Genomic DNA, 27,814 nt, shown 5'->3' with positions numbered 1-27,814 from the left:
ATCATTTCAAAACAAAATGAGATTTGAAATGTGAACACAGCTTGATGAAATTTGATATGGACATAGATTTACAGATATTTATTGTTTGTATCTATCGTATGAAGTCTAATTTATATAACAAAGAAAAAGAAAAAAGCGTAGAAAAACACAACAACATTAATTATATATTATTAGCAAACTACTTAATATCTCATTTTATTATTATTTAGACAAAAGTAAGTAAATTGTCATGTGACTTCAGAGAGTGGAGGTTATATCGACAGATTTTTTACATGTCTATTCTAAGTATAAAATTTTTTCATAGCAAAATTCACAGTGAAATATTTTATCGAAAAGAGATGGCTGCATAGCATTGAGATAAAAAATAAATAACACGCATCTTGTGGAGCATTGCAGCTAGTAATAGTACAATTTTATTAGATTCAATATGTACGAGCCTTAATTATTGGTTAGTATCAAATATTTCATAATAACGCTGTCGATATGTACGTAAGTATGACTTGATACTTAAGAGCACCTACCAAAAATTTAAAAAAATATATACCTACAATGTGATTATATTTCTAATTTGCTTAATCTATCTGTTTTCTTCTGTATTTCCCTCGTACGCTGGTAGTATTTTTAACCGTTTTATTTAAACATCCATAATTTGATCTCAATACTATACGGGTAATTATATCCTGTACAACACCTCACAATGGACTATAATACGGGCAACTGTATACGTACAATTTTTCGGACACGGGACCTATAGATTGAAAAAAATATTTTTGATCAGTCATGTGTTCAAACCCGCGACCCACGTTTTGTAAAATTATTGAAACAATTTAGACCTAATTTTGTTGAATCACATCTATCATAATTCGAGTGAGAGTTTTACTAATTAATCTACCAATTCGTTTTCCATTGATTGTGATATTTTAAATCAAGGTAACAAAATTACTAAACGGATTTCAGTATTAATCATGGTACTCGCTAGTCGCACTAATAGCGACAGGTATTACAGGCCAAATACTGGGGACTTGTTTATACGGGCTTAGTACTAATCATAAGTACTCGCTCTAATACCACCACGTGTAAACTGGTCGAATTAGTAATAAGCGTTAGTATTCGGCCTGTTTACACGTGGGGATATTAGTGCGACGTGTAAACAAGCCTTAAGTTAAGGCATTATATTTTTTATAAAATTCGAGATTACGTATTTGTACTAATTAATAGGTTTGAATTAATTTTACACTCTATTATTAAGCTGTAATATTGCATAACTTGTTGCGAAATAATAATTATAGTACACAGGGGAGTGTGTTTGAGAAAATTTACTGAAAACTAATAGGTTACCGGCTAAATTTCTGGGTTGCATTGTACCTCTACAATATCGGCAGGTAACAATTTAATCCGAGGTGCGGAAAACTATCTCAATTATAAATCAGTCACGTTCGCTCCACAATATGAAATGAAGAGTGTTATTGCAAACACGCACGCGAAAGCACATTCTTCATGAAATTCTATATGGCCGAACATTATTCTTTTATTATTGCTTTCCTATATCGTCAATTCTGTTGCAGATTGATGTTTTGATTAAGGAAACTGAAACTCTGTAAGAAAATATTTTTACAATATTTTTTTTTTTGCGTGGTGTAATAGGAAATAAACGTGGGGTAATCGAATAAAACTGGAGGCATCTAGTGAAATAATTATAAGATAGAAAGAACTTTTTATATACAAAGTTTTTAAATTTTCTGTTGAATAATTATGCTCAATATGCTCAAACTTGTACTTGATATGAAGTAAATAAAAAACAAACAAATATAGAACACAGAAATGTCATTTTGATTTCCATAGTAACGCACGTATATATTAATAATTTAGTTGCTAGGACCACCCACTTAGCAACCAATAATAGTGGATTGGATTACGGATTTCTTCCGAAATAACTTTTCATACAAAACAGAATTAACTGAAAATGAATTCAATTCCACTTAAAAATTGCCAAAAGTATTAAAAGAATGCATCAGCATTGTGTTCTGATATATTCTAAAAGTTTCAAATGTCTAGCTAGTCGGGAAGTTAGTTAAAAATCGATTGCAAGATTTGTACCGGACAAACAACCACCGGACAAATAAGAATACGAGCTAATAAAAACGTTGTAAAATACGAAACTTAGCAACGCAACGCAATTTGAGAGATTTTTTTGATAATTTACATTTTAAAGTTTAAATAAATTTAAATTTAAGTAAATTTTAAAATGAATGCTTATCTTAACAAATTAAAACAAAAAATATAATTTTATTTTTATAGTTTACTTTATTAAGTTTTCTATAATTAACGGTAAAGATTTTTGACTAACTAATAGTTTCAATCTTTTTTTTATATTTATTTTAAAAAACATTGATTTTTATAAAAAATGAAAATGTGTATAACTTGAAATGAATGATCACAATATTGAAGCTCAAGCTCGATCATATTACGTTGTATAAAGTGTACCTTAAACAGTAGTAAAAATCAGGTGTTCATAATTATCCACAATTTTAATTATCGATATATAAAGAACTGTCGATGCTTAATAATAAGAAGTTATATTTCTACGTGTTGAACTTTTGCTACATATACAAAGCTTTTCACGATCATATAATATATATACCTACATACTAAATATACTTATCTATTAAGAATATGCTTTGAAGATATTATATTGCAAAATAGGTCAAAAAGCCAAATATTAACGTACCGCTACATGGAAGTTTACATAATAATGTTATTACGTGTAATATTGTATATAAGAAGAAAATGGATAGCAATGACTGAGTGTTAGAAATTATAAAAAACAACAATTATGTACCTACTTACACTTTTAAATACCTGACACTGGCTAGGAATCAAACCTAGTATTGTTGATACTTCGATTTGAAATCATAAAAATGGTCACTAATATTAACGCAATGAAATAATACTCGTACCTCAGATACCTAAATAATTAGGAAATTTCTGCATATGCAGTATTATTAAATTGATAGCTATTCTAAAATTTATCACTTAACTCCAAAACCAATAAAAAAGTGATAAATATGATATTATGTCGTATTCAGGCAGTTAATTATCCCGGGAGGCTAACTGTCAGGCGTGATATTTTTTACAACGTTTTTCTTAGGTTGTATTCTTATTTGTTCGGTGGTTGTTTGTCCGGTACAAATCTTGCAAACGATTTTTAACTAACTTCCCGACTAGCTAGACATTTAAAACTTTTAAAATATATTAGAACACAATGCCAATGCATTTTTTAAAAATACTTTTAGCCATCTTTAAGTAGAATTGAATTCATTTTTAGTTAATTCTGTTTTGTATGAAAAGTTATTTCGATACCATTATTGGTTGCCTAGCAACCTACCAACTAAATTATTAAATAATATATACGTGCGTTACTATGGAAATCGATATGAAATGACATTTCATTATTCAGTATTTCTATCAAGTATATTTTTTTTTGATCGTTTAAGCTAGTCAAGTCAAGTTTATATGATTCAACAGAGAATTTAAAAACGTTGTTTATAAAAAGTTCTTTTTATCTTGTAGTTATTAACATTTTTGGCCGCTCACGCTAACTGTCAAATGTCGTAAATTAATGAAGTTAACACATTTTACAAATACATCAGATTAGAATCCCCAATTATATAAACAATCCAATTACAGATTCTAATCGGATGTATTTGAAATGAAGTAAGATGCAATGCGGTGTGTTAATTTTTTTATTATTGTAGATAACCGTCGTGTTTATAGAATTGGTCCGAGGGATATCCGTGTTATTTTGGAGCAATAGAAATAACGGAAATGAGTACCGTGTTATCTATTTTGAATAATTCTGCAGTAGCATAATCGGTAAAGATTAGCACCTGGATTGAGATGGATGTGGATAAAATCCCATTTGGTAATTTTTTTATATATATATTTTAAATTATACCGATTGTGTATGTAATTCTTTATCTTTATTCATCAATCTGTTTTCTTTACGTTCTGGCAATATTTGTGAAAATAAATACTCTCAGAAAAAGTCTAATACATACTTGCATGTGACATTAAGATGACTGATCCAGTACCCTCAAGAAGTACAGTGGCTGTTGTACTTGTAGGTAGTCCTTGGTTTGGTGGTAAAATAAAGATAATTTATTATGTAGCGTTACCCCTAATTCACGTGTCCGACAAAATACGTCCGACAAGAATGCAGCGAAGTTTAAGTCCGTATCGCAAAAGTTCGACCACCTCACCGCGAGCACAGTGTCGGAGCAGCTCGTAGTTAATTATTCGGGCCCCAATCGAAGCGGGCGTGCAATTAATTACGGCTGAGTTAATTACACAAAACCACATGGGAATATTACGAATTAACGACAATCGACCAACAATAATATCACGCTTGATGTTACTAGAATTATTATAGATTTAGAGCAAAAAATTAAGATTATTATTTTATGCTTTCGAGTTATTGGTAAGTGTGACTTTCGTCGGGTTTAACAAGGTGTTAGAAATTTACACAATAGTCTATACATAGCCGGTAGTACGCTTGAAGCGTTCCTTAATACCTACATAATAAGGTCTCCGGATAAATATTTTTTCGTAATAAGTATAGGTACTAATTAAAAAAATATTTTTTTAAAATAACGTTCTGATATTTAGAATTAATAATAACCATGTCCTTGCTTCCACGTTCCGATATTGTATTTATGCATTTGGTTGGTAGAAACTATTCTTATACATAACATGAGAGACGCAGTTTCTTTTGTGATTCATTTAACTAAAACAATAATATACGCAAAAAAATATTTTGCTACATAAGAAACTGCATCTGTCATATTATGCAGACGAATCCAAGGTATCTTCAGTACTATCAGGTAGATGAATCACATAAAAAACTGCATCATTCGTATTGTGTAGGTATACGCAAAAGTATGTCATTAGCCGGCCTAATTGTAAATATTACCTACCTTCGGTGCCATATTTTTAACAATTGATTTTAACAAAATTATATTATAGAAAAAAATCGCTAGGTACCTACTTCTTTCTGCTTTTGAACCTTCAGATTTATTGACGTTAATTCAGCTGCTTTCTCATTCTCAAGACTTTTATGGATTTTAAGATTATAAGGATTTTATTCCTAGAATGCAGCCTCTTTAGCTATACGGAAAATTCAGCGCTGACTCCTTCGTCCACCTGATTAGGCCAGGAAACCGTATTAAATTAAAAAATATCTATATAACATTAAATTGCTTCTCTCAGAAGTCGTATGTCAAAGAAACGGATTTGAAGAAGGAAAAATGTCTGGTTTTAAAAAATATTTATATTGGTCCTAAGAAATATTTTGTTGAAACAACATAAACTTCATGGAGAAGCTCTTTTTTGTTCAACGGTTCGTAAATATATTGTAGTCTTTGATAATATAAGGGTCGTTAAAGGTACGTTATGGTATTTTGGAAAAATCTGGTTTATGATCACTGCGGTTAAAGTCTACTCTACAAAATACATATACGAGAATCATTGAAGATATGAAGACCAAAAATAAACTTTTTTTTAATATTTGTTTTTTCCATAAAAACTAAATTATGTTATTTTCATTTCATGCTCATTTATTCATAAGCGATATACGACTGACGGAAACGGAAAGACAGGCAGCCCAATTTTATTAAGTAGCACTATAAGTTAATAGATATAAATGTACCAACAATCCCTACTCATATAGTATTTAATTAACTTTTTTTTTATTCAACGAATAATTCACAAGATTTAGGAATGTAACATTATAGTTATTGACTATACATAATTTTGAAAACAGGTCTGAGAAACTATATAACCAACAGAAAAACCCCTTTGTTTAAATACGACACCCAGCTGGAATCGAACCAGCATCTCTCGGGTTTTGCGCCCATGAACTATATGCACTATGTGCATGGGTGCAAAACCCGAGAGATGCTGGTCGATTCCAGCTAGTTGTCGTATTTAAAAAAAAGGGTTATTTCTATTGGTTATATTTTTTCTCAGGAGTGTTTTCAATATAATAGGTATGTTCATATATTATTATCTTGGTAGCCTTATTTGCAAACCAATGCTCGCTTGATGATTTTTGTCACACAAATTATGTATGTGAAAATAAGAATACTAATTTGTCGAAATAATCTCCGATGATAGAGATATCATGGCATACCTATTTGAATTCAATCAATCTGATTTAAGCTTGGTAATTTTGTGATTGCTGATAACTATAGACGTTTATGAGGTTTAGAACTCACTTTCATTGTAAGAATGGATCCGATGGAAAGACGATTACTATAACAAATATATTACCAATTTCTGCGTCTGGCTCTGAAAGTTTTGAACTGTCTCATTAACAATTTGTGGGAGTTAAAATTTTTGAGATACTTCAGTTGAGACTGACGTCACAGTTGACCATTGTTTGACTACCTTAGAGAGGATTGACGTCAAAATGACAAGTACTTACGTTTTTAAATCAAAATTAAAATAAATAATACTTATTATTCAGCCAATGAGCCATTTTAAACAAAAATACTCAGAACTGAATATAATCTATTAGATATTCATTTCAGTAGATACAATTATTTAATAAGTTATAAATACGCCATGAGTGGTAACTTAAATTCGTGTCAGCAGTGGCGGCTCTAGCATCTTTTAGTAAGTGGGGTCAGATGGCGTGAAATATCTAATAAGTACCTACCTAATCAATATTAATCAAAGCGTAGAAAACATATCTTTTTGTACCTATTACTTCATCTTTATATGCCTCCTGCGTTCGAAAGAATCTTATTGCTACAAGGAAAACAAAATAGTCTTTTCAAGGATACACTCGCCGTCAACCATGTTCTTTGGTAAACCGTTCGGACTTAAATGTTTTTTTTTTGTTTCGATTAGTTCATACACAATAACTAAATCTGTTGACGGTGACTGGTTGGCGGGTCCTAATCGTTTCACTTCTAGTTTGTCTTCAAATGTCCATGTACTTGTAACTTATATGTAACTTATATTTCAATAAGTAAAACCATCTCATTCATCATAATATCTAATATTATTTATCAAACTTATTTTACTAACGTGAAATTCAACTATCCACAACTAGTTCTTTACAATTAATATTTAAGTAATACAAATTAATATTGATTTAATTAACTGAAATAGCATATACCCTTTGTTATTATTATTCAAGATATTATAAATTATTATAGTATGTATTAACAAATATATTTTAAAACTTAAGGAGATATATTACATATTTGATCACTTACTGGCAAACTAACTAATAAACTAAACCGGTGGGTCATGGGATATGAATTTACAGCCGACCGAAAAGATAACGTCATAATATATTATAATAATAATACGCCCACTATTGCCTACTCACACTTATGCAGGACCAGGTATCTGCTACGGTGTCCCCGGTACAGCATCGGTACATGTGGGTAAAATGTGCATTGCACGATGATGGCACGTGCAAAGCGGCCTACAGATGTACTTATTATTCAGATTCCTTATGAATTTTGAGAATCATAACTGGCAATTGCATATAGCATCTCATAATATAAACATTGCTTTGATTTTAAAGGGGCCACCCAATTTGGACCCCAGAAGTATCGTTGTATTGTACTATGTAGGTAGAGCCAAAACTCACATAGAGCATGTTGGGCCAAGAAACAAGAATCAAGGATGGGCAAACGGTACAAATAAAATATATAATTAATCTATACTTAACAAAGTCAATGTATTGTGGCAGGCATGTGTATCATGAATATGTAATTGAATATTAATTAAAGAATGATGGGGGGACTGTCCTATCGGTCTCTTAAGGTAGAGACGCTCCTGCGTGTCAATATAAATGCAAAACCTTGGTCACATGAAGCAATTCAAATTAAATAGTATAGATTTTTTTTTGAACTTAAATTAAAATCCCACTCTCTAGAGCTTAAAATCTAGACAATAGTATTAGTTTAAAAAATATTAAGTACTTATAAAAAATAGATTCTTTTCAATTATTGGGTATCATAACTGAGGACCGAGAGCCTATGTGACAGATGGAGTGCAACGACGATAAACCGAGAACACTTTATCTCAAATTTCAAGCTCGCTGAACATGGAGGTTACCCCTTCTGGTTGATTGTATACGAGATCCACAGAATTAAGAATAAAAAACATGTACCAAACTCTAAAATTTGAAGATTTATTTTATTGTTGACCTTTTATCGATGAACGTGCCCTGATAAGCTTGAAAATTAAGAATTTGATTATTTTTAGGAACTAAAAATAAATATAGCAAGGCAAATATCCTATACAACGCAACATGCAATTTATTCAAAATAGCAGTTAGGTGTCGATTTTATTACAATAGGAAGTTTGTTAAATATATTCTATTGTAAGTAGTAGTAGTAGTAGCTGTATCACCCGGCGCTGCCCGGGAGTGGAATGGTTTAATAATTGAAAATAAAAATTGTAAATTTAAAACGTAGAGTGCAAAGGATTGAATTTAAAAAAGTAAAAAAAATATAATATTAGAGATTTTTATTTTTATTTAAATATCTTAAAAAGTAGTGCATATTTAATTTATTATTTAAAGGCTTTTTTACATAATAAAAACATCCAATACATCAATTTCGGGCTTTTCGATATACAATATTGTTGTGGTTTTTCCATTTGGTGCCAAAATATATAGATTTTTACTACTCCCTACTCTTGATGCCGCTACATATAATTTATTGTCTGTGAGTGGCAATGGCTAATGTGGCAGCACTGCATCACCCGCGCCAACCTGCCGATTAGCGATTCTAATAACACAATTATTTGCATCTTACTTCTTTGCCATTTGACCTCCGATCGAGCTAAAATAAACGCCAATCTTTTTTAAATGTACACATTCTAGCGACATTTTCAATAAAAAATGGGGTTTGCAGGTATTGCAGCATTAACTTCCACGTTTCAAGGCCGCAAAAACCGTAAAACTGTCCCCGAGGTGCAACGGATTAAATCTGAAATTTGAGCCCGACTACGCACTCCGGCTAATGTCCAAATTTTGTCGAAATCCGACTGCGCGTATGGATTTAAAAAAAGAAAAACCGAAGGACGGTACATAGTCACATCCAAATATGTTCTTCAAATTATAGTATAGATATAATATCTTATCTCAATTTAGAGATCAATATATCAAATCGGTATAATATTAATGCTGGAAAATATTGTCGTTTGAAATTGTGATTAAATCGAATATTCGTTAATATAGGACTTTAATTACTCTTTTTCATCATTAAATTTGTTTTAAAAATAGATTTACAATCAAATATATTTTTAAAACTTTCTATTAAAATTAAAAAAGACTAGTAGTTATTAGAGATGCTATATATATATATATGTATATATATATATATATTATAGGTGTCAATGCTCATTCTAGTTATAATACTATATACATTTTTCTACAATACGCTGGTCCATTGAGTTAAATAAAATACCTCGTTATTGAATAATAAATGGTTAATATTATAAACGTAGGTGTATATTATATACAATGAAAAACTTTATCTCGTAGTTTAAAGCATTTCTAATTTACTGCATATTGGAAAACTACCGACATGCAATGCGGGAAAATTTATATACACTTTCTTGAAACCAATTATAAATTTAAGTCAATATTAATTTTCTTACAACCTCTATGCCTGGTCTCTGTAATATATTTATAAGATTTCTGTGGGTAATTTGATATCGTTTATTGTATCAGGTGGTTTGGAAAATTCAAATTAAAGTAAAAATCAAAAGCTGTTGGTTATTTTGAATATGATTGACCATGTATTATGCATATATTCCGCATACAATTGATTGACATGAAGGAAATCATCTGATTTTTTTTGTGTTACATATTATTTCTGTTTGTAAGCAATTTTTAAATTCCATTTGTTTACCTAAGATGACTAACAAATAATTAAATACGGTGGGTCGGAACTGAATACCCAAAAGTAATATTTAAAATTATAATTTTTATAATTTATGAATTAAAATTAAATTATTAGTGACTGTGTTATGCATAGTTTTTATCTATACCTACTTAAGAGATGTGAAGGAAAGTTACAGATTCTACCAATATATTGGATTTGTGCACTGGTTTAGAAACATATTTATAAAATAAATATATTTAATTTTCGACGATTCGACGAATGGAATCATTAACAGTAACAATCACTACGCTACCGTGGGACGAGGCAGAAAAAAACGATTATAAAGATGTTAATATATTCATTACAGTATCATGATGTAAAACAAAACTAAAGTTCAATTCCCTTGGGAATAAAAACTCATTTTAAATTCATACCAAACTTTGTTACAACAAATAAGTAAAGCACTTACTTTCCTCAATGTTGGACGGACTACAAATTATATTGATGTTTAACAGAATGAAGAGGCCATTACCTGAGGGAATCAAGTATTTCGTGATAAATAATCAAATATCTTGGCGTTTTGACGCTAATTTACGCAACAACAGCTGGCCAAGTATTTATTTTGTAAGTTGCAAGATGTAATTCGGAAATAATTAAAAGTTTAAAATGGGCCGCTACTAACTTTACGTTTTTGTATTCGAAAAAGGCAAAAAGTGCGAATAAAGCTCTCATGGCATAATATAATATTTTTCATTACGACATAAACCTTTTGAGAAAGATTATTAAGAACTCCTATATAATTAATATTTTACGTTATTAAAAAGTCTACAAAATAAAAATGAATTAGAACTTCAAACCATTGGTAAATTCAGTAAAGTGCAAAAACTACATTAAACAGGTCACACTGAGAGATTGCTTGATGACACGCGACCAACGATCTTGACCAGGTTGGTAGATACCCCAGAAAAAGCGACCTAGAGGAAGGCTAATAGATAGAAAGTAATCAAATAAAGATCTTTTCTCTTTTTCAGATTACAGAGTGTATTATATATAAGTATACTATGACGTATGTAGGCAGTTAAATAAAAAAAATATATGGAACAATAAATCATCCATACTATTTAAAATTTAAAAATGTTTTTGGATAAATTCAATACAGGTGGAATATTAAATTTTTCCAGTTCACAAGTGCATGGATTTACTGCTGACAGTACGTATTATCATCGCGGCCATGACAAGAAAATGCACGTGTAAACATGAATAAAAAAGTTCGGACGCGTCTGAATTTTCACGCGACAGTTAGGATTTGTTCTATATCTGCGCCTGCGTAGTAGAACGATAGCGGCGAACCTGCCGGTAAAAAAACGAACTACACCGCGCAGACTCATATTGAGGTTAACCGACTTTTACGACCTGTCAAATATAACTATACATGACAACATCACGTCTCGTTTGCTCTTGACGAATGAGATTGGTGAGACAGTCAGCACTTTTACGTGTAAACAGTTATTATCGCGATAGTTTAAAATGCACACCATTGCTGCAAGTAAATCTATATACGTGTATAGGCGGTATTACGCATCATTCATAAATAAATAATATTAATAGAAGATGTAGCGAGTAGGTACATAGTATATTAGGTATGCAATAAATCATCCCAAAACTATTTAGAATATATTTTTTGAACATACATATAATAAAAATAAATTATAAATATATAAAAGGTATATCTATGAGAAAAAAATCTTGGAAAAAATCCATTGATTTCTTGACAATGTGCTTTAATAAATGAACCATCTACGTGCGACTGAATTCTGACGAAATTAACTTGTAGTCATATCACTGAATCGCTTCAAAAATTTCGCTAATATTTAATATTCACCTTGATTACTATCCAGTGTCCAAATTTTGTTATAACACAGGTAATTGCTTTTGTTAATACTTTAATATACCTACTGTTTTTTTATTCAACGAATTATTCACAAGATTTGAGAATGTAACATTTTCCTTGATCATACACAATTAAAAAACACTATGATAGAATATTTATGACACTGGAGTACTGGACTGGAGTCAAACTAGTATCCAATGTGCGTTACCAATTGAGTCACCTGCATCCTACGTAATTACGACGAAATTAATAAATTATCCATGTTCAATAAAGAATATTAGTACGTTCTCGGATCTTTTGAATTATTTGTTGAATAAAAAATAGTATTCATAAATTCGGTAAAACATTACCATTAGTTATATTAATATTATTATGCAAATTATATTATTTTAATGTAATAATTAAATTATAATAAATTAAATTATATTAATGTAATATTATTTAATTGTCGTATTTTTAACAGTTCAAGATAAAACGAAAGCGTCATGTGCGATGGTCAAAAAATGACCCAACTCGAGATATTTAGGGTTTGCATATTTTAATCTAATATGTCTATCTTTTAGTTCTGTAGGAGGCTCTAAATAACTATGTATAAAATATGAAAAAATGACAACATATTATAGTGGAACCACTTAACCATACATATACGCAGTTGCGATTTTTGTTGTGCGCAGTAATAGTGCAGGGATAATGTGATTATTGATATAGTTGCTGTTGTCGACTTTATTACATCAACTTGTTTCTTGTCAAACTTATCAAACTTCACGCTTATACGGTACGATTTTTATATTATATCCATGCATTATTTTAATAAACTATTGAACTTAATTGAAAACTTTGTTTGTGCAACTCAGCGGAAATACATGGGAATCGGTTAATATTCATTGCTTTTGTCGAGATTTAATGAGTGAGACGAGCCGTGTTGGCGATTTTATAACGATGTTAACTTCAGTCATGCTACTTATAATGGTGAGTTCACTACATACTAGATCTACATATTATTATTTTGAAACAAAAGTCATATGGGCACAACATTTGACTGCCGTTTTTGTTTATTTTCTTTTTTTGAAAAGCAATCACACGGCAATTTGTGCGTAGATCTTTAACGGTAGAACAAACAGCGACCGCGTGTTTGGAATACCAAACCAACAGAATATGATTGGAGTTGTGTTTTTGGCAGATGGTTTGTATGACGTCAAATTATTTTCAGATCGTTATAGCTTCAGGCTGAATTAAATTCCAATGCATATGTAAACTACTCGAACAAATCGTATACTTATTATTATGTTTTGAGACACAGATGTGATCATCATCATCGGTGAGGGTTGCCGGAAACTTGTACGTATGCAGTTTACCGCATCACACTATACCGTAAAATATTGTATCGGAAATATATGGCCGTATATTAAAGACCGTTCAACCTCTTTGGGTCGTATAGTACTGACATACAATTCATGTCTAAATAAAACAAGGTTCTTGTCGGTTTACACTTTATAGGAAGCCGGCAGCAAACAAATTTTGAAAATAGCCGATATATTAGATTATTTGTAGGTTAGGTTAGGTTAGGTTTTCATTCTTGTATTCATGAATTTTGCCAAAATCAGCTATGAAAATTGAATTAATATTCATATTGAATCTAATAAAATTGGAGAACTTATAGTATACGTTCATCTCTTCCCGATAAGAAAGCTCACGGCGAACTGTTTCACGGTGAAATGTTTTACGTACAATTTACATGTAACCGCAATGCCGCACATAAAGATGCATGTGCGACATACGCAAAAAGATCATAAAAAACGATAATAAAGAAGTAGGTGAATAAGTATAAGTACATGATGCAATATTAGTGACATATATTGCATCATGTACTTATACTTATTTACCTACTTCTTCATTATTGTTTTTATGATCTTTTTGCATATATACAATAATATGCATCTTTATGTGCGACATTGCACTACTTGTATTTTTTGGATATTTCTTAAATTAGGGGTCTATTTTCAAAGGTTTTTATATGCCTAAAATAGCCACATTTCTACGAATTTATATTAAAAAAAACTGATATAGGTATAAAAATATTATAGTGTTTTTAAAATAAAAATGCTTATCATAAAGAAGAAGAGGAATTTTCACAATATAGAAATTATGATCACAAATAGTGTTTTACTGGAATCGCCGTTCATTAAATTTCCCAATATTCAGGGAACAATAATTTGGGTTTGGGAGAACTGATTTACTAAACATTATAATTTTACATTATATCCACATAATTTAAAATGATTCAGATATATTATCATATATACTAGAAATATTTTATATATTATAGAATATATTTTTATTTGAAAAATATTACACCCGACAGGATGCAAATCCGCATCCACTGGAATCGCGCCAATGTGCTTTACCAATTGAGTCACACGCGCCTTATCTAATTACGATAAAATTAATTAGTAGTATTAACATCTTGAAGCGCTTAACAAATTGCTTTAATTTTGGCAATCGGCTTAATCAAGGTACCAATTTAATGGACGATTACATTTGTCTAGTAGGTATATACATATCTTAAGTGTTTAAATGTGTGCTCAATAAAGAATGTTGCATTTTTAAATCTTGTGTATTATCAGTGAATAAAAAAAGTCTGCTGTACATAGACTTCTCACAGTCTTCTTCACTTCTTCCAATATTGCGCTGATGTATATCTAACATACCTTCGATAATTGATTAATGTCGTATATCCACTTTATTGGTAAACGATCTCGACAGGTTTTTAGTCTACATTACTACAGATCAAATTCACTGGTGTGATATTATATGATTAGTGCGAAATTTTAAATGATATCTGTGTCAGAACAAGGGCATTTGAATTTGGAATCAAAAGTTTTGACTGGTTCGAATTTCTTCCGCATTTCGAATTAATGGCGCGGCAGTCCTGAGATAATAATTTTTCCCGATGTGACAAGATATTGTCATCTTTCATAATTAATTTTCTTGCTGGACTTCGAAATTAAAAATGGTCGCTAATATAATTTCATCTACGTCAATTTAATTTTTATCGCAATATCGACAGAAAGTCAAAATGTAACTGAAAATATGTTCAATTGTGATGTATTATAAAATTTGGATTGGTTTTTATTAGCGTATAACAATTAATTATTATATAAATATATATACGAGAATCAAACAAGCATATATTGAATTTGGGTGGCTGAATAGTATCTTAAAAAGTGACCTCCCATTGTGTCTTAACGGCCCACATGCTGAGCGTACGTCAAAATGGAGCTTTTATGCTATTTTCAAAGCATGATCCTGGACATTCCTTGAACGTTGTAGATAATCTATTTACATAATTTTGAAGCCTTATTATCCTTTATATTTATTTTAAACATTTGATGACTGCATAAAGTATTTTTATTACATAAAATAGTATTCTTTTAAACCTCTCGCTCTAATGTTTTAGAATATAGTCATATTTCAGTACGTCCATGTGAAGTGGTGTTAAGATTTTTTATATGTATTAATTTTTAAAAGCATTTATAAAACTATTAGTAAAATTTATGTTGACATTATTATAGTGGAATATTTACAATAAAAAATTATATTCATAATTTCTGTGATCCCAAATTTTACAAGAATTAGACATTTTATTATTAAAAAAATGGGCAAGATTTACACACTTAAAGATAATTTTAAAGATACTGCATATAAGCTATGTTTTTGACCATTCAAATGTGATAAACATTCTACGAATAATGTTTGCTTTATAATAATTATTGACCTAAGAATAGGGTAGTATTTTTTTGAAATACGCCATTTCTATTGGCATTTCCCAGTGGCTAAGCTACAACATACGGCCATAGCCATAAATTGAGAAACAATAAATGAAGTAGGGAGTTAGATCATGTTAACGCGCGTGTTTGAACATGTACCTGCTTTTAAAAATTAATACATATAAAAAATCTTAACACCACTTCACATGGACGTACTGAAATATGACTATATTCTAAAACATTAGAGGGAGATGTTTAAAAGAATACTATTTTATGTAATACAATTACTTTATGCAGTCATCAAATGTTTAAAATAAATATAAAAGATAAACAGGCTTCAAAATTATGTAAATATATTATCTGCAACGTTTAAAGAATGTCCAGCATCATGCTTTGAAAATAGCATAAAAGCTCCATTTTGACGTACGCTGAGCATGTCCCCCCGTGGTACCAACGCTCATGTATGCGTATGAAACATGGACTCTTAATGTAAGAAAAATCTAAATATTACGAGGAAAGGTGCATGTTGTGCATAACGCGAAAAGGTCACAAAATAAACCAATGGATAAGAAACCAGACAAGAGTACGCTAGATATGTCACTCGGCGAGTGGACAACCGCTGGAAAAATGCCGTCATCCAGTGTTACCCAAGGGACACTAAACGTTCGTAGGGACGCCCTAAAACCCGGTGATTAAACGTACTCATAAAGTTCAGTAGATGTACGTGGCAGCAAAGTCCTAGATATCGAGAAGAGCAGAGGGAGCTGGTGGAGGCCTTCATCTAGCAGTGGATTTACCCTGGCTGATGATGATACGAATATACCAAATATTTATATTGTGACTAGGTACTTCGTGGATAACTTTATTTATAGGAAGTTGTTTAACAAAATATTCTAGTCGGTTATGTGGAATAAAGCGGCAAACACATTTTGAAAATACCCTATATACTGGATTATTTGTTAGTTTGGGTTAGTTTAGGTTAGGTTAGGTTAGGATAGGTTTGGTTAGGTTAACCTAACAAATAACTCAGTATATCGGCTATTTTCAAAATGTGTTTGCCGCTGTATTCCACATAACCGACTTGTACCGTTTATTCTTCTGTTATTATATGCTTATAGTTCGACAAAATTGTGTAGTATTGGTTCGTTGGTCATTTATTAATGATATAACCATCTTAAATATTCACATGCACTTAAGTCTTTGTCCTCTAGCTTAATTAAATTTAAACTGTCTTCAATGTTGTATCAGTTTAACAATGTGTTTGTCATCAAAGAGAGCTTTAGTATTTTGAGTTAGGACGTGGAAACCGATTACTTAACTACTGAATTTATGGTCGACGTCTTTGTCATAGATACATGTTTAATATTATGAATACTTGATATTATGACCATCAATCATTTACATTGATGATAATGGTAGTATGTTTTTCAGTATATTGCTAAATATAATAATAGATAATAATAATAAATGTATAAATAAATCTTATAAACCAATATTTTTAAACGTTTGGTAGGTACATACAAATTCACAAAATTTAATAAAAGGATCATGTCAGTCAACAAAAAAATGGTACTTAGGTTTATTTACTATCTCAATCAAAGGAAAACCGTGTTATACAGGATATCGAATTATAAACCTAGAGATTAAATGTTAAAATGAACGAGCACTAAATTGTATTAAAAGAAAAATCCCAATCAATCAATTGGTATGAATGACAATCCATTGACAATGCTTGGTGTACCGATATGGAAAGTAGTCATTTTATATAGGGATAGTTTGAGAGTATTTGGGGAAACCCAAGACCCGCTGCGGATTGTCGGGCTCCAGATGATGGTATTAAAAACGATACAGTAAAAATAGTATCGTCAAAAGTGACCTTACATTGTGCCTAAAACATAACATGTTTAATTAATCTGTGCTACTAGTAGTCACGTATGCATATGCAATATTAAGATGTTATGTACAAGGATGTTGGCAATGTTGGGCATCACGCGAAAGGACCGTAAGAGAAACGAATGGGTTAGGAAGCAGACAGGAGTACGCGATGTAATAGACGTTGCCAAACAGCTGAAATGGAGATGGGCAGGGCACATTGCTCGCCGAAAGGACGGCCGCTGGACAAATGCCGTCATCCAGTGGTACCCAAAGGGCACAAAACGGCCACAGGGTCGCCCTAAAAGCCGCTGGATTGACGAACTGGTAAAGTTCGGCGGAAATACGTGGCAGCGAACGACACAGGATCGAGAGAGTTGAAAGAAGCTTGGGGAGGCCTTCATCCAGCAGTGGATTGACCCCGGCTGATGATGATATTAATTATTAATAAACATGTCCTTGCTTTTTCGTAAAAGGTGGTTGTTAGTAATATTGAACAATCACAAATACCCAGGGGTTGAGAAAATTACATAAATATATCGTGTCCTTACCGAGAATCAAACCCAGAGCTAGTGGATAGAAAACCAGCGCCTTACGCACTGCACCACGAGATCCGCCAATGTTAGTATATTGATTGAGGAAACAAATTTAAACCAGTCGATTTGATTCGAATCCAGACTTTTTGGATGTCTAACGCGCAACGTTTCCCACCAGACGGGCGTAGATAGAATAGTATTTTAATGTGCAACCAATATATATTTATATTGGAATAAATAGTCTTTTGCAAAAAAAAAAAATCGCGCGTAAGTACCAACATTTAAAACTGATTAATAGGCCTCAACGAAGACGTTGATTTAATTAAATAAAGTAAAAACGTGCTCAATATAGTATTGGTTAATATTCAAATCAGTAAACTGTGTATCCTAGATTTGCATATTATACATTTTCAGTATATTAAGACGTTTAAAATTCTTATAAACATATTGATGATTTGAAGTTATACTTCATTTGACGCGTTTGGGAAAACAGATCAGAGTGTATTTTTAGTATGTGACGAAGTTGCGCGCGCCCATGTAACACATAATTTTTATGATTATATTCATTTCGGTATCTGTGTACATGAGCATGCGCATAATCTCATTTAGTTAGTCGTTCAATACAACCGAGTAAAGAGAACGTGTTGTGAACATAACCAATATTTTGTCATAATAAATATATATGTTTATACACAAATTTCTAGAGACTAACATTCTACACTGTTAATTTATATTCATAAAACTTTATTTATATTGGAGTGTATATATTTTTTTCATTGTAAAGATTGTGTATCAAGATTTGAGGCTATATTTATGTAAGTATTATTAACGAGTAAAATTATATATCGATAAATAAATAAATTTTGTGAATGTTGAGTTGGTAAATAATTTTAATTCATCATTGGCACTTCTGAATCGATTATAGCCGCTGTATGGCAAAGATGAGTTTTGGTCCAATATAATAATTCAATTACAATTATCATGTCCTATATGAGACATAAATGAATTGCATATGTTATCATAAACCTAATCCACTGTAATATTAATATACTCAGGTAATGGCTTATTTTGTTTTGTTACGCCAAAGAAGTATAACTTCTAACGCGCGCACATAAGTACAGACACCGATTTTTTATTTATTTTTAGTACCAGGGGCCTTATGTTAGAACTTGCGAGTCGTGTGAAACATCGTAGTCATTCGCGAAAGTGACGTAGGTTATCGAAATAAGGCATGTCGAAACTTATCACTACGTGAATTAGTCATAATCTGTGTCGACAATATTGCCCATACCAAAGGGCACTCGTGACCATGGTCCCCCATACGAGTTGAGTATGTGAGCATGCGCACTGATGTCTCGCGCCGATAACGCAGTTTAGTTTTCAACTGTCAAATAAAAGTGAAAGGTTAGGCTGCGAAAAGATAGTATTTTATTATTGGGCTCGCGAGAATAATTACCTACATATTATTATTTTATATTTCGCCAAAGCATTGCTATAGATTTGTATCGTTCACCCAATTATTGTAAAATATGTCAATCCCATAAATAGTTACTTTTGCGGCACTTTTAGGATCACGTAATCATCCGCGAAACAGATCAAATAATAATTATGTTAACTTATGTCAAAATGCTTTTTCACTCAGTGATGCACTATTTATACGTAATTTTCGATTAAACAAAGAGCTTGTGAGATATATTTTACAAATTCTCACGCCATATAGGTTTATTAGGTATCTTAAGTTTAATGTTACTACCTACCTACAAGCGTGAAGAGTTTACAATGCGAAAAAATGAATATGGTTGTATAGATTAAAATTAATCAAAGACATAGAAGATGTATGTTATATTTTGACACATTATTACGTTTATAATATTATATGCATGGAGAATTAAAAAGTCGTAGGTAGGTATAATGTTGAGACGGACATAACCTCACCTACCTCATTTCAATTAAGATCACTTAATTGAAACATCTCCATTCTTTTGCTACTTTTGCACGACGAAGGACGTGAATTCATGTACCTATTACCCGATTTCCATGTTTATTTTGATATTTCGTTTCGTATGTGACAGTGACCTTGAAAATCAAAACGTCAAAATGAATGAGTTCGCTGACGGAAAGAACACGGCATTACCAATTTATAAACAATAAAGATGCCGAATTATTATATTACCTATTCACAATGTTACTTAATACTCTGTTATCTTGAGTTCAATTAATTATGTTAATGTTTTATAATGGTTTGTAATGAATAAATACCTACATAAAAATAAATGTTATTGAAGACACTGTGTTTATTTTGTTAAATCTTGTTTTACAGTGTAATAATATTATATGGTTTCGCATTTATGTAAGGTTATATTCTACGTACATATATCTATATCATATTATACTAAATCAATTGAATATTGTAGGAATTATACACAAACATAACCAACAAAAATAATGATTTCGTTTGACATTTCATTTTTGACGTTTCATCTTGTACCATAGACACCGATTTTCTCGGTTTTGGCGATGTTGCCAACTAGTCACTCGCGAATTAAAATAGTCCGTAGCGAGTGGCTTCAAAAATAGGTGTTATCGTATACGGTATGAAACGGGCGATACTAACTTGTCATACCACACGGTTTTCGACCATACGACTCGCAAGTTCTAACATACCCGCCCAGTATCTATTACTCGCTAATAACTTTATATGAAATTGTTGATATTATGCCACGTTTTATTTTTTTGATATTATATCAATATTATCAATTATTATCTTACACTTCAGAGCGTTATGAGAATGGAATTATAAGTTTTTAATACCCACATGAAAGATGTGCTACATAAAGCATTTCAAATGCATTGAATTCAATTGATAATTCAACGAATTACTATCGATATAACAACGCAAGGATCATACTTTTATAAACAATACTAAGTATTTATTTGGTTTGTAGTGTTGGTGCTTTTCAATTATTAAATAGTGAATTCCAATTATTTTCACATAATATACAAATTGCATAGGTAAATTATTTATGCACGTGTTGGTTATGCATGGTGAAGCGTTTACTAGAGGAAACAAAATTTTAAATTCAGATTCAACGGTATGTATGATAAAGTTATTGAAAATTTTAAATAAATAACAATCTAAAAGACGCCTCATGCCGGATGTATTGAGCAAACTTTTAACAGCCACGGAAACTGAATATTATAAATTATAAGTTTAATCTCTATAAAGTTAACTGAGATGGTGAATGTTTATTATTTTAACTATTAAAAGTTTGTGAACAAATATTTACAACGCATAGGTTAAATTCAAACTGTAATCTAGTAAAGTGGTATATAAGCATGCAAGTTTACAATTCTGTATACCGAATTCAGAAAATGTGGAAATACTACATTTCTTTCGATATAATTTTAATACAATGTTTTTCTACAAAGAATTAACGGTTAACATCATTAAAGAAAGCAAAAAATACATAATTACATTACAATATGAAATTTTAAATAGTGTAAAAATTGAATCCAATTGTCAAATGTCCATTCTTATTGGTGGTAAAAGTTACTTTTGGATATTAAAAATGTGCGAATACCTGTATTATTAATTATTACCCTATATTTATACATTTGTCTTGGATTATCAGGTGTAACACCAGTTCAGTTGTATGAAAATGTAGAAGATATAGCGAGACAGGGAGAGACAATATTAAGACATATTAAACATACAGATATTAACGCAAATTCTAATTTTCAAAAATCGGGGAATTATTTATTTTAATCGGGTCGTGAAAAAAATAATTAGTGATACTCTCATAACAGTTTGCTGTTTGCAGAAATGCTTATATTGCAGTAATAGTATATCAAGTCATTAGACTCAGGGAGTGTATTGAGACGATGGATGAAATCCACGTAACCTTCTGAACTTTACACGCAGAAAATCACGTCGGGGTCACCATAGAGGGAGTGGATATGAGCTGGTGATGTAGGTTGATTGAAAACAGCGGTAACGTTGATATATGTAGAGTTTTATTGTCTTGATGACGAGTTACAATTATGGGAGGACAGATAATCATGAAGATTATTTTTAAAAATATAAATTGTTGAGATGTGTTAATCACAATTTATTAGGTACCTATATTGTATGCTACCTACAGAAAATGCTGTCGCGAGTAATGGTTTGACGACCACTGATCTATCATATTCCAATTTTATTTGTTATATAATATTCGAAACTAAATATATATTTTAAAAATTTATTGAATTTGAATATTGTCAATGAGTTTTTGAACGTAAACTGAAACTAGACAACGTATATACACAAAACAAACATGAATGTAACTCAGTGTTGCCATCTTTTTCTATGCTGATTATAGTACAACGGCGTAAAAATTATAGTATTTCTGTAAAAAATATAGTACAGGAACATTTTTCGTCTTGAATCATTTAAAATTATAACTTATTTATAGTATTTTGGCATATTTGGCGTAAAATTATAGTATTTTACATTTTCAGCGGAATCGAAATTATAGTATTGTACTATAATTATAGTACGGTTGGCAACACTGATGTAGCTTGAAAAGGTTCATTTGATAACGTTTTAGTTTTCTAAATCTGTCCAGTTTATCGTGATAGATGAGGACTAATACTGGCAATCATTTAGCCAATAGATTTGTTGATTTCACCAGATTCTGGTCAAATAAATAGAATTGCCATGGGTGAACGGTTTGATCGCCAATGATTCGATTTTAACTGACGGAAATGTCCTAATTGCACTAATCTATTTATGGACGTATTCGTACATACATGAATGTGATAACACACCTAGTTCGATTAGGATTATTTTTAATTTATTTAACTAATAGTTGTTGGTGGAAAAGTATTATATTAATAATAATAAAAAAACCAGATCACTTATTTCACATAATTTAATAACCATCAGTAGGTATATTCTACACATAAGGCGGCTATCGACGGCTTAAGTGATAAATATTATCACTTTATCATATTTATATATTAAGGTGGTTAATTGTTACCATTACTACTATTTTTATTAAATAATTACTATTTTGCTCTAAAAATTAACACAGCCAAGAGAGCGGCTGTTAAAACATAATACATTCTAACAGTTTAGACGGATAACTTATTGTAAAAATTAATCACGTTAATACATAAATATATTAAACTACCGTTGATAGCCGCCTTGTGTATAGTATAGTTTCGCTGGACCAGTCTCATCTGTATGGAGTGTTATTAATTGATCATCTAGTAAAGCAGTTTATCATTAATTTTGTCTTCGAGACATTTTCAAGAAAACGTGAACGTATTATAAAATTATAATTGCGCTGTTTTCAAAATATTGTTTTAGAAATACGACCGATATACTCTCACTAACATTCCTTTTCGTAACTCTTCTTCTAAGCAGACCTACTAAAAATAATAGTGAAATGGACGATAAAAATCAAATATGTATATAAAAAAACGATATTTTAAGTATGCACCGCATCGTAATTGGCAGTCGTGCTAAATAAAAAAGTACTGGATTCGCTGTTTTTAAAAACCTGATTATTTTCCCCGCTTTCATTTTTCTAAAGCACATTTATCAAAATTACCGAAAAATTCTTAACGTTTAAAAAATTAAAGCGTGGGATGTTAAAGATCAAATTTCATCGAGACAAGTAATACAAGGATTTTAAATTTGAAATTAGCCTGACTAGCTCTTCTCTTGCATTTTCATGCCCAGTTTACCGGTTAAAATAGCTATTTTTTTATAATACAATAAAGATGACATAATTGGGATTGATATTATCATGTATCACAAAACATTTATGAGAATTGTCTTGAGAAGTGCCGGAGCGCGGTTCGTTTTGGAAGAAAAGTCGAGGGTCCCTGACCTGGCCCGCTCCAGGTCTACTAAGGAGCAGCAGGCTGCTCGAAAAATAATAACTCCAGACAATCTTTATTCAATGTACTGATGTACCACTGTACCATCATTTATAAGATAATATTAATGTTATTTTTATGTTATCGGTGTGTCATTTGACTTTCTTTTAAAAATCCAAAAAAATATATTAAAATTCTGTACTCATTATTTAGCCAAATTTATTTTTGTTCGTTTAAAAACAAACATACTACGAATATATTGACATGGAGAAAAAAATAACAATTTTGCTTTTACTAGATACTTACATAAAACAGTTTGCTTAGAACGCAGAACATTTTTTAGGGCGCCGTGAAACGAAAAGATTGAAAACCACTTCCATAAAATTAATCAATACGTGGAAAATGCGGGAGAATTTGAACGTATGTTTTGAATTTATGATGATTTTATTAGTTAAATGATTCCACTTATCACCGAGAACAAATGGTACAGGTACAAATAAATAAGTACATAGCCTATTGAAATGTTAATGTAAACATTGTAAACACTTGTGGAAGAATATTTACAATATTGTATTTTATTCGTAAAAATATAATATTTCTTCTTGGTATTAAACCTATATATTGAAGGTTTGAATTTAATTTCTGTTCAGAGTAGCCATCTCCTCAACCTGGAAATGCTTTGATAGTTTCCAACGTATATGTGTTTTGTCAATAGAAATGCAGTTTTTTGATAAATACAATATCTAAAATAATCCAATTTTTAAATGCAATGGTCAATTATTTATAAGACCAAATTTTCTGTAATTTTCTAAATATTTGAATATTTATAAGATAGTCCTTTGATTTGGCGCATGTTCTTTCACATTTTTGCTGAGGTCTCTACCATACGTTTTTCTATATTGATATGATGTGGGCGATATAGAAATTGAATACAATAGCGCATGCAATATGATACAAGAGATTGTTATTGTCATTTAGTTGCGATGGTATGACATACATAATATGTCCAATTGGGTGTATTTTTTTTCTTTTGTGCTGCAACAATCTGGAGTGGATTTTGGCCGTCTCTAGTATATAGACCCTTCCATTATATTCGGGTTTCCGTTTTCATTTTGCAGTTGATGACTCCCAGTGTCTTGTTTTTCTTTTTGAGCGTTACCTGAAGAGTATTTCATCCTTCTTCGTTGGATTTGATGCACTATATACCGGTTGATAAATTTTGGGTAAGGTTGCTCAGGTTTCCAGGATTTCATCACGTGGATGTAAAGATATAGGTACTCACTAACCGAGAGAGTTATATAGTCACTGTGGATATACCGGAAAAGCACCAAATTTTTTCCACATCCTACTTAGAGCCATAGTTTTCTATTTATAACAGGAACCATATTTTCCAGCGGCCATCTTGAAATATATCTATATTACCAATATCTTGGCTTCTAAAGCACTTAGGAATACAATCTTGCAGGGTAAATAATATAAATTTTAAGGGTAAGGCAATACATATAATTTATTTATTTAGTCACAGGAATTTATTAATGAACATAACTAGCTAATTGAAGTAACAAATATTGATGCGCATGAACTGCCTATTTAGAAACCTATGCTTGGTCGTCTACATCAAATTAAATATTTGCATCCAGCAGCAGATTTCAACGTGTCAATCATGCGGCTATGTATCACTTTCATGGGACGTACATACACACATACACATAATATATAAATATATTATTAACTGAAAAATATCTAATCGTATACTTATTTATTCTTCACATATTATATATTTTTACATGTATTACAGTGAATTTTTTTAAACATTATTTATCAGTATCGCTTAGCCGTATAACTATATAATAATAATAACTATTATTGCAGTAACTTAAATGGTATATTAGTCATTTAGCGATCAAACGATCATTAACCAAGTGTTTATAAATATTAAAATTTAGCGTAAGCCGGTTATCTCATCATACAAATTTATCGAAAATTGATAACTTTAACCTTCGGGGAAAAATAGTTTCCCGAACGGAATTTATATTGTGGATAGGATACGAAATATTTTCAGTGTGCTAAATTTTCATTATTATTTTGCATATTGTATACCTACATACTGTTTAATATTTTCTACATTTAAACGACGTGTCATAGAAACCATAATTTGCAGTCAAATGTTTGTAGGTAGGTACATACACATTTTGACTAAAGGAAACAATTTGGTTACGAAATTTGTCTATTTGAGAATGTAGATAATATATTCTGGTAGATAGGTATTTAAATTCATTAGTTTATGTACTCGATTTGGATTTAATTATTTCTAGAAGCTTTCATCATTTTAAGGCGCTCTTTATTCTGACCCGTGTCCTCCCGTTTGATTTGCATATACAGATACGTGGCTAATCCACGATGCTCTTACCAAAGAGGAGGCGAACAACGATGACTTTACAATGAATATTGTTTGGAAGTTTTATATAAGCTTTCGTTTATTACAAATATTTTTTTCCCTCTCTATACAGTCCTCTTTCTACACCACATCCTCTGGGAATGTCCTAAAATGTGTATGGAATGAGTAAAGCTTTTCAATTCAGTTCAACTAGCTGTTGGGTCCATCGGACCTTCCGATCTGGTCACCACACATGCGAATTTTGTTGTATTTAGAAAAATTGTGGCGTTATATTGCCAACGTGATGATTTCTTCACTTAGATTGTTAGGCAGTTTTGTATTAGCTTTTCTTACCTACGACAGTTTTCAACTACTACATACTCATCTTTCAAACGGACACTCCTAACTTAAACTCATGTAAACTGTGTCAACAACTTCAATGTTCACTAATAAGCCAACTACCTACCCGATAATAGTGCCATGCCTTCTTTTTGTGCCATATATTAAGTGGTGAATAGAGATAACTACCCTGACTTACTATCACCATACAGGTCAACTACTGGTCACGAGGTATACGCTGGGAAGTTCTTCGAGGTTGGATTTGTAGATCTGTCCGTGGCTGTATGCTGGTGGTATATTTTATTAGATTGTATTGTTAGTACCGTCATGTATATAGACGAATAATAAAATTACGCACAATAATTAATATTAGCACTTAATTTTATAAAAAAACAATACTTACCAGGATAGTTTTTATATGTAATATTGTTAAAAATATTATTTTTACGACATTTTAATAAATATAATATTTAGAAAATAAGAAGCATTTTAATGGTGAAAGAACAATAACCCCCTGGAGAAAATCCTCCCAGACATGAATCTTCTATCAATAATCCCCCGGAAAATCTCGTATATATGTTAAAAAAAACCATTGTCATTTAATTGAATGCTATCAGAGCCCACCAGAGTACCTATCAGAAAATACGAAACTTACAATTTGAGACCGTGTATTGACAGTTTACATTTTAAAGTATTTTAATTAATAGAATTAATTAATTAATAGAATTAATTAATAGAATGTCGTAGGTCCAGGGTTCGAATCCCAGGTCCGATAAAAATTCACATGTGGTTTTTCAATGTCTATTTGGCCATTGAGTATGAACCTAATGGATTGAGCAAATGACTAACATCTATTTCTCGTAAAACAAAAATTTGTCAAAAACCTCTTCGCGAGGCAGCCTAAATCCACATACGATTATAGAGCCAATTACAAAATATACGATCAGGTACAACATATTTTATAGTTTATCACTTAAATTAAAAAATATAAATTTTCTCTAATGCAACATTTTTTAAAATAATTAATCGTTTTAACGTATTTTATATTTATTTAGAAAAACATTGCTTTTTATAATAAATGTAATGAAAAAAATAAAAATGTATTTAATTTTAAATCATTTCATAATTATGTAAATTTTATTAATTATATAAGCAGTAAGTAATAATCAGTGTCAGTTATGTATTTTCACAATTATTAAAGATGCGCTGAGACAAAGCTTAGGTTGCTAAAAACGACTCAAATTGAATAGGTC

The sequence above is a fragment of the Rhyacophila brunnea genome, unplaced genomic scaffold (genome assembly GCF_057557595.1).
Source record: "Rhyacophila brunnea isolate RB1 unplaced genomic scaffold, BYU_Rbru_1.0 scaffold_7, whole genome shotgun sequence".
In the NCBI taxonomy this organism is placed as follows: domain Eukaryota; kingdom Metazoa; phylum Arthropoda; class Insecta; order Trichoptera; family Rhyacophilidae; genus Rhyacophila; species Rhyacophila brunnea.
The sequence above is the reverse complement of the archived record's forward strand: the minus strand, read 5'-3'. Positions refer to the sequence as shown.